The following is a 10,877-nucleotide window of genomic DNA, read 5'->3' on the forward strand; positions in this document are numbered from 1 at the left end:
TGCTCTATAACTCTATAACTATCACTTTGAACAGCTGCTCTATTGAAAACTTATTTTAAACCAAGGGCGCCACCTACTGAGCTCTGAAAATATGACACTGTTTCGTGAAGCTTCATCAACACATCACTTTGTGACACTGTGAAGATACAGCTCATCATTATAAAACATTAGTAATAAATAATAATATTTTAGCAACAAGCAAGTTGCTTTAGATAAAGACAAAGGAATGAATGAGTCCCTGAGTCTATTAGTGTTGCATCTGTTGCATGATACACTTACAAATGGCTCAGTAGATTAAAAACAGCACAATAGTATCAACAATAAGATAATAGACATGATTAATTCAGTGTATTAAAAAATGGCATATAAATTAATAAAAGTACTCTGTTTAGTGAAATACATAGACATTTTTCTGTTATATTATAATGCATATAATATTAGATAATTATGTTATATTACAATCTATGTTCATATTATATTAAACAATTTTTAACCTATTAATATTTACATTTATACAATCACCCTATGCTGTGTTTTTTTAAAGGGTTGCCAAGACATTTCGTTGCCAGTTTTCACTGCTGTGTTCTTCTGTGCAAAGACAATAAAGTCTAAAGTCAAATAAAGGGCAAAACTTTAACAGAACTTTACTTTGATCTTTCATTTTCAACTTTTATTTTCAACTCTATTTACATCTTGTCGGTTCAACTGATCAACATGTTTGATGGCCGTGAAAATTTGGATGAAAACTGTTACATTTTTGGTTGACTGCAATTTAAAAAGTTGAAATTTTGGTTGAAAATGTTCAAACTGTACAATTGTGTACTGTACAAAAGTGCACAAAAGTTTACAAAAGTTTACAAAAGTGTACAAAAGTTTACAAAAGTTTACAAAAGTGTACAAAAGTGCACAAAAGTGTACAACTGTTATAAAATACTTGTAAAAGAAACAAAATCCCGTGGATATTCCGGAAGGTTCCTCCAGGATCAAGTAGGTTTGAAGTCTGGCTCAGACTGGCAGGAACAAGCCGGAGGTGGAAACAGTTTTCCTGCCGCCGCTGTGGTCCTGCACGTACGTCCATGTTACATAAAGTCAGTCCACGTTAGCACCCCTCACCCGTGAACCCTCTCTGAGACCGGCAGGAGGTTTTAACTTTCCGTCCTCGCTGGTGTGTGTGAGCGTCTGAATTATGTAGGGTTCGGGTTATTTCTGGCAGCAGGAGCTTGAAATGCTGCCGACGAATCAATATTTCACGTCATTACTTCTCAGGAACGTCATCAAGTCAAGGACATACCAGGAGAACACACACGTCAGCTGGTTAACACACACTTGTTAGCAGTTTAACACACACTTGTTAGCAGAACCACCATCTTTATTTAGGCTGGTTTTGATGGTAAAGTCCACTGTATTATTTTCATAGAAGACAAATCAACAACGGAATCCTTAACTCGGTTTAATTCACCCTTAACGGTTTGTGTTAGGGTTAAGGTTAGGTTTAGGTTAAGGTTTGGGTTAGGTTAGCAGGGGGTTAGGGTTAGGCTGGTTTAAGGTCTATGTTAGGTTAAGGTTTTAGTTAGGTTATGTTGGGTTAGGGTTAAGTTAGTTCAGGGTGGTGTTAGGTTAGGATTAAGTGATTTTAGGTAAAAATTAATGTTAGGTTTGTGGTTAGGTTTGGCTAGTTGAAGTGTTGGGTGAGTTTATGTTGGCATAGGTGAATTTAGGTTAGATAAGTTATGCTAAATTAGGTTTTGTTAGGTTGAGTAAGGTTGGGTTGGGTTAGATTGGTTTATTTTGGGTTAGGTTAGGTTGGATTTAGTTGGGTTAAGTTGGGTTAGGTTGGTTTAGGTAAGGTGGGATGAGGTTAAATCGGGTTGGGTTCGGTTAGGTCTGGTTAGATTGGGTTAGGTTAGGTTAGGTAAGGTAAGGTAAGGTTGGGTTGGATTGGGTCAGGTTGGTTTAGGTTAGGTTAGGTAAGGTTAGGTAAGGTTGGATTGGGTCGGGTGAGGTTAGGTTAGATTAGGTTAGTTAGGTTAGGTTAGGAAAGGTTAGGAAAGGTAAGGTAAGGTAAATTAAGATTACGTTGGGTTGGGTTAGGTTAGGTTAGGTTGTGTTGGGTTAGGTTAAGTTGGGTTAGGTTAGGTTTAGGTTTAAACCATCTTCTTTACAGTGAATTTGAACTTCTAACTCTCACACATCATGTGTTTGGTCCCAGTGGAATATTAACAACAAAATGCAGCTGATCTTTGTTTAACGCCCTGAAGTGAAACAATGAACAACAGTTCAGTGATGATGGTTGTTGTGTGCAGGAGAACGTTGACTCCTTTGTGCTCAAGCACTACAGTGTTCAATGGATCTTCTTCACTCAAACACTACAGGAGAGTAACAATGGAAGCCATTAGATCAAATGTCTTCAGCAGATTGTATCACGTCTTCGCGTGCAAACCTTCAACATGTACTTTTGCACCAGAACTGACACTCGAGCACTTCTTTCTCCTTTTTCTTTGTAGCTAAAGCTATTCAGAAGATGATATAATCAAAACATAACCCACTTCTGCTGCATCAAACTTGTTTTCAGCAGAAGATTAAGATTCAATTATGACCTGAGCTTCTTGAAGATGGTTTTAACAAAGTTGACAAGTTGTTGACATGAAACTTCATGTTCAGTGGATCTTCATTAAGTGATCATGAGGTTGTTGTGAACTTTTTATTCTCAGGTCACAGGCGGATGATATATGACCCGGATGAAGGCGTCCTGGGGTGTATTGGGTTCTTTAAGCTCCACTGGAAACTGTGAACCTGCTGCTGACGAGGTTCAGTTTGTTCATTTGTAGTCAAACTGCACAAGAGTTTGACTTTAGTCAGAATCAGAAACTTGTATTGCCAGAGTTGAAAACACAATGAATCAGTTAAATCTCTTCACTCCACGGAACTGCTTCTCATTCCATTGATCTTCTTGAAATATTTACTTTTATTTTCAAGCTGTAAAATAACAAGTTTAACCTTTCAGACATTAAATTAAAATATTGTACATTCAAACCGAAATAAATGGAGAACCTAAATTCAACTAATGTGTTGATCAAAGTGTGTGTTAAATAGATGTGTGTGTTGTTGTGATGTGTGACTGTATTGTATCATCAGTGTGTGTTGTTGTGACGTGTGACTCTATTGTATCATCAGTGTGTGTTGTTGTGATGTGTGACTCTATTGTATCAGCAGTGTGTTGTGATGTGTGACTCTATTGTATCATCAGTGTGTGTGTTGTTGTGATGTGTGACTCTATTGTATCATCAGTGTGTGTGTTGTTGTGATGTGTGACTCTATTGTATCATCAGTGTGTGTGTTGTTGTGATGTGTGACTGTATTGTATCATCAGTGTGTGTTGTTGTGATGTGTGACTATTGTATCATCAGTGTGTGTTGTTGTGATGTCTGACTCTATTGTATCATCAGTGTGTGTGTTGTTGTGATGTGTGACTATTGTATCATCAGTGTGTGTGTGTTGTTGTTATGTGTGACTCTATTGTATCATCAGTGAGTGTGTGTTGTTGTGATGTGTGACTCTATTGTATCATCAGTGTGTGTGTTGTTGTGATGTGTGACTCTATTGTATCATCAGTGTGTGTGTGTTGTTGTGATGTGTGACTCTATTGTATCATCAGTGTGTGTGTTGTTGTGATGTGTGACTCTATTGTATCATCAGTGTGTGTGTGTTGTTGTGATGTGTGACTATTGTATCATCAGTGTGTGTGTGTGTTGTTGTGATGTGTGACTCTATTATATCATCAGTGTGTGTTGTTGTGATGTGTGACTCTATTGTATCAGCAGTGTGTGTATTGTTGTGATGTGTGACTCTATTGTATCAGCAGTGTGTGTATTGTTGTGATGGTGTGACTCTATTGTATCATCAGTGTGTGTGTGTGTGTTGTTGTGATGTGTGACTCTATTATATCATCAGTGTGTGTTGTTGTGATGTGTGACTCTATTGTATCAGCAGTGTGTGTGTGTTGTTGTGATGTGTGACTCTATTGTATCATCAATGTGTGTGTGTGTTGTTGTGATGTGTGACTCTATTGTATCATCAGTGTGTGTGTGTTGTTGTGATGTGTGACTCTATTGTATCATCAGTGTGTTCTTCCGGCGACTGTACAGGTCAATAGTTCCGGGAGAAAAGGTCCCGATCTGTAGAAACTTCGCTATATTTAAGGCAAATTTCCCGCCCAGGGGGTCGTCCTTTCCGGCCAAATGGTTCTTTCAAGTTCCCTGTGTCCTGATCCCCGTAGAGAGACATCCTAATCTGTTTTCTTGTAATCTAATCATTCAAATGTTCTCGGGTGGGGGTTTCCATCTTTTAGCCCCCCTTTCCCGGGTGTGTCTTGCTTCGTTCTTTGATCTACGATTTAAGGTGTGATTTGCAGATAAACAGATGATTTTAATTAAAGGTGTCGTATCTGTAATTCTGATCCGAGCTTTTCTTGAAACAGTGAATCAGTCTGGAGTGGAATGTTGATTGTGAATGTGTAGTCAAACGTTTAAGCTCTTAGATCAAGAGTAATTTATACTTTATATTTTGAATATCTTTTAGCATTAATTTAAATATGGTGTATAAGTATAATGTATAATAATTGTAATCTAACACTAAATAATTCTTTAAATAAAACCAATTTTATCAACAAAAAGATTAAACGTCACTTTCTATTAAGATATTTCTCAAGGTTGACGAGGTCAACGCGTCACAGATTTCCTCGTCACATTGACTCGTATAGTTCTTACTATGAATAAAATATCAGCGTCTGTCGGGGCCTTATGTCCCCTGGTGGCTCCGGGGCCAACATTAACACTGAAATATGCAGAGATCACACTCCTGGGCTCCATATCTTGTTACTAATCTTCTTGGCACAAGAGCTCGTTTCCATCCCGTCTTGCATAACCGGGTCTATGTTTGGTAACGCTCTTGAAGACTGGACCGCAAAGTTTGTTTTAGGAGAAGTTTTTGACCTTTTTCATCATCTAAACAGTCTGTTGAAGTCCAGTGTCTCGAGTCACGTACGTCTCTTAGTGTATGTTTCCATGTTTTTGGCCTCGTTTTAGCTCGAAGGAGCTTTAGCGTCATTTTTCAGAACCTGTTGCGATCGAACTAAAAATGACTAAATTACATGCATTTTTCATTTAAAATATTTTTCACTGTTTTGTATCCTATATATATATATAAAAATAAAACACCAGAGCTGTGTATCAAACCACATACTTCTCTTAGTACACTAGAAGTTAGTATCATCAGGATAGTGTACGTACTAACTAGTAACTAATCCTCCACAGATAGTATGTCTCAAATCAAACTCTGCTGCTACACACTAACAGGAAATGACGCGACAGCTTCTTCTTCTACTACTATTTAAAGATGATTTCAACCAGCTGTAGGAACACTAGCGACACCTGCTGGCAGCACGTTTGGTTTCAAGAAATATGAGAAATATTGACGAAATATTTACGCTGGTATCAGCAGAGAAGACGTGTCGTCCTCCTACTGCTGCTGAAAACTGTTACTGTAAGTATATATATATATATATATATATATATATATATATATATAAAAACGTAACTTCTGTTTACAACGTCACTAAGATGGAGTCGTTTAGTGTAGAAAGTGTCCATGGATCCATACTCAGTTTTGTGTGTGTTTTAGTAACAATTTAGTGTGTATGGAGCACTGAATTGAGACGCACTTATGCACTAGAAATACTAAGTTTAAGTACACAAGTAAGTGATTATAGAGGATCAGGTGATGAGTCCTGCTGCTCCCATCATGGTGTTCAGTGACGGTGAGCCACAGAAATCATTCAAGATTTTATGCAATAAACTGATAAAATGTAAAAGTTTGTGTTCAATTGAATGTAGTTGTTGTGTTTGATTTTATGAGGTTAGTTGAAGTGATCAAAAATGTATTATTATGTATACACTCCACTAACTTAATACAATTGTTTGTAAAAACTACCCATAATAGATTCAATGAAACACATTTTTTTCAAACTGTTCTTTTTCAACGTATGATGCCGACGGCAGCTTCAACTAACCTTACGTTGGTCATTACTACTTATACTACTACTTATACTACTACTAATTATAATTATACTACTACTTATACTACTACTTATACTAATTATAATTATACTACTACTTATACTACTACTTATACTAATTATAATTATACTACTATTTATACTAATTATAATTATACTACTACTTATTATACTTATACTTATTATACTTATACTTATACTTATTATACTTATACTTATTATACTACTACTTATTATACTACTACTTATTATACTACTACTTATTATACTTATACTACTACTTATTATACTTATACTACTACTTATTATACTTATACTACTACTTAGAATACTTATACTACTACTTAGAATACTTATACTACTTTTACTTATACTACTTTTACTTATACTACTTATACTTGTACTACTTATACTTGTACTACTTATACTTATACTACTTTTACTTATACTACTTTTACTTATACTGCTTATACTTATACTACTTTTACTTATACTACTTTTACTTATACTACTTTTACTTATAATTATACTACTTATACTTATACTACTATTAATACTAATTATACTACTACTTATACAAATTATACTTATACTACTACTTATACTTATTATATTACTACTGTGACGGAGTGCCTCCGTCTACAGGAAGCGGAGAGCTTCAATGATACACATACACACACATACACGCCACCCTCTGTCCCTCCTTATTCATGGTAACCAAACTCACTAAGTTCATCTTTCCCTCCACAGTTAGCATAGCCAGCTAGGGGTGCACACCTGGACTGGTTAGTGTTCATGCAAACATTCACACACACACCTGGACTGGTTAGTGTTCATGCAAACATTCACACACACACTTGGACTGGTTAGTGTTCATGCAAACATTCACACACACACCTGGACTGGTTAGTGTTCATGCAAACATTCACACACACACCTGGACTGGTTAGTGTTCATGCAAACATTCACACACACACCTGGACTGGTTAGTGTTCATGCAAACATTCACACACACACCTGGACTGGTTATTGTTCATGCAAACATTCACACACACACCTGGACTGGTTAGTGTTCATGCAAACATTCACACACACACCTGGACTGGTTAGTGTTCATGCAAACATTCACACACACACCTGGACTGGTTAGTGTTCATGCAAACATTCACACACACACCTGGACTGGTTAGTGTTCATGCAAACATTCACACACACACCTGGACTGGTTAGTGTTCATGCAAACATTCACACACACACCTGGACTGGTTAGTGTTCATGCAAACATTCACACGCACACCTGGACTGGTTAGTGTTCATGCAAACATTCACACACACACCTGGACTGGTTAGTGTTCATGCAAACATTCACACACACACCTGGACTGGTTAGTGTTCATGCAAACATTCACACACACACCTGGACTGGTTAGTGTTCATGCAAACATTCACACACACACCTGGACTGGTTAGTGTTCATGCAAACATTCACACACACACCTGGACTGGTTAGTGTTCATGCAAACATTCACACACACACCTGGACTGGTTAGTGTTCATGCAAACATTCACACACACACCTGGACTGGTTAGTGTTCATGCAAACATTCACACACACACCTGGACTGGTGAGTGTTCATGCAAACATTCACACACACACCTGGACTGGTTAGTGTTCATGCAAACATTCACACACACACCTGGACTGGTTAGTGTTCATGCAAACATTCACACACACACCTGGACTGGTTAGTGTTCATGCAAACATTCACACACACACCTGGACTGGTTAGTGTTCATGCAAACATTCACACACACACCTGGACTGGTTAGTGTTCATGCAAACATTCACACACACACCTGGACTGGTTAGTGTTCATGCAAACATTCACAACACACCTGGACTGGTTAGTGTTCATGCAAACATTCACACACACACCTGGACTGGTTAGTGTTCATGCAAACATTCACACACACACCTGGACTGGTTAGTGTTCATGCAAACATTCACACACACACCTGGACTGGTTAGTGTTCATGCAAACATTCACACACACACCTGGACTGGTTAGTGTTCATGCACACATTCACACACACACCTGGACTGGTTAGTGTTCATGCAAACATTCACACACACACCTGGACTGGTTAGTGTTCATGCAAACATTCACACACACACCTGGACTGGTTAGTGTTCATGCAAACATTCACACACACACCTGGACTGGTTAGTGTTCATGCAAACATTCACACACACACACCTGGACTGGTTAGTGTTCATGCAAACATTCACACACACACACCTGGACTGATTAGTGTTCATGCAAACATTCACACACACACACCTGGACTGGTTAGTGTTCATGCAAACATTCACACACACACACCTGGACTGGTTAGTGTTCATGCAAACATTCACACACACGCCTGGACTGGTTAGTGTTCATGCAAACATTCACACACACGCCTGGACTGGTTAGTGTTCATGCAAACATTCACACACACGCCTGGACTGGTTAGTGTTCATGCAAACATTCACACACACGCCTGGACTGGTTAGTGTTCATGCAAACATTCACACACACGCCTGGACTGGTTAGTGTTCATGCAAACATTCACACACACGCCTGGACTGGTTAGTGTTCATGCAAACATTCACACACACGCCTGGACTGGTTAGTGTTCATGCAAACATTCACACACACGCCTGGACTGGTTAGTGTTCATGCAAACATTCACACACACGCCTGGACTGGTTAGTGTTCATGCAAACATTCACACACACGCCTGGACTGGTTAGTGTTCATGCAAACATTCACACACACGCCTGGACTGGTGAGTGTTCATGCAAACATTCACACACACGCCTGGACTGGTGAGTGTTCATGCAAACATTCACACACACGCCTGGACTGGTTAGTGTTCATGCAAACATTCACACACACGCCTGGACTGGTTAGTGTTCATGCAAACATTCACACACACGCCTGGACTGGTTAGTGTTTATGCAAACATTCACACACACGCCTGGACTGGTTAGTGTTCATGCAAACATTCACACACACGCCTGGACTGGTTAGTGTTCATGCAAACATTCACACACACGCCTGGACTGGTTAGTGTTCATGCAAACATTCACACACACGCCTGGACTGGTTAGTGTTCATGCAAACATTCACACACACACCTGGACTGGTTAGTGTTCATGCAAACATTCACACACACACCTGGACTGGTTAGTGTTCATGCAAACATTCACACACACACCTGGACTGGTTAGTGTTCATGCAAACATTCACACACACACCTGGACTGGTTAGTGTTCATGCAAACATTCACACACACACCTGGACTGGTTAGTGTTCATGCAAACATTCACACACACACCTGGACTGGTTAGTGTTCATGCAAACATTCACACACACACCTGGACTGGTTAGTGTTCATGCAAACATTCACACACACACAGAGAGCTTACCTGACGCCACAGAAGTCACAACTGGCGAGACAGGGCGGAGCTAATCAGGGGCTTAAGTGGAAACCTGTGCTGTGTCTCAAATCGCATACTAATCTTAGTATGCTAGAAGTTAGTATGCATCAGTTTAGTATGCATACTAACTAGTACGCAAATTCTCCGCAGATAGTATGTCTCAAATCAAACCCTGAAGCTACACACTAACCGGAAATCACATGACAGCTTCTTCTTCTACTTCTATTTAACGATGTTTCAAGCAGCTGTTTGAACGCTATCGCCGACACCTGCTGGCAGCACGTATTGCAACTTTGGAAAAAGAAATAAAGAAAAAATATGAGAATCTAAATAATCGTGAGATATTTAAGCTGGTATCAGCAGCGAAGGCGTGTTTATCCTCCTACTGCTGCTGAAAATACACATTTAAGTATATGCATATATATGCATTTATATATGACGTAACTTCCGTTTAAAACGTCACTAAAATGGCGGCTGTTTAGTGTGGTTAGTGTCCATCGAACCATGCTAGTTTTGTGGGCGTGTTAGTATGCCAATTTAGTATGCATGGCGCACTAAATTTCGCATACTAAGAATTGAGACACACTAACGTACTAAAAATACTAACTTTTAGTACGCTAGTGTGCGATTTGAGACACAGCACTGGTCGTGGGTTTGAGGTCATGTGACCAGGCGTCATATTGTTTATTTATCGCTGTATTTTGACGGGTAAATGATTTCATAATTGGTTTTGGAACATGTTTTTATTTAGTTTATGAATGATAATTAATCATCATGAAAGCCCAATGTTACCATTTATTGTTAAATCATTTATGATTGGGGGATTATTTCAAGCCCCTGGGAGGCTTCACAGCTGAAGGCAGCAGGTCGGCTGCAGAAGAGTCACTCTTTCTCCTGATCTAAACCACTTTTAATGAGGAGAACGTTACAAACCTGTTGTGAACCCTGGCTACGGAAGAACTGGGATCAGGTTATTTTTTTTTTGTTCTGTCTTATTGTATTTGGATTTTCTTTGGTTTCCTCTCACTATATATATATATATATATACAGTATATCGAGCACCATTGGACTGGAAAAATAAATGCACAGTTGACTTGCCATATGTGAGATTTGTGATCGTTTTTCGAACGGGACGAGCCACGCCACAACTACTTATACTACTTCTACTTCTACTACTACTACTTCTACTACTACTACAACTTATACTTGACCTTTAAAGTATATACTTCTGATGGATCAATAAAGTTTTACCAATATTGAATATTGTTTTGATTGTTTAAGCGCTACTTATACTTCCACTACTACTACTACGTTGGT

Source organism: Callionymus lyra, chromosome 8 (assembly GCF_982586985.1).
Source record: "Callionymus lyra chromosome 8, fCalLyr1.hap1.1, whole genome shotgun sequence".
Lineage (NCBI taxonomy): Eukaryota > Metazoa > Chordata > Actinopteri > Syngnathiformes > Callionymidae > Callionymus > Callionymus lyra.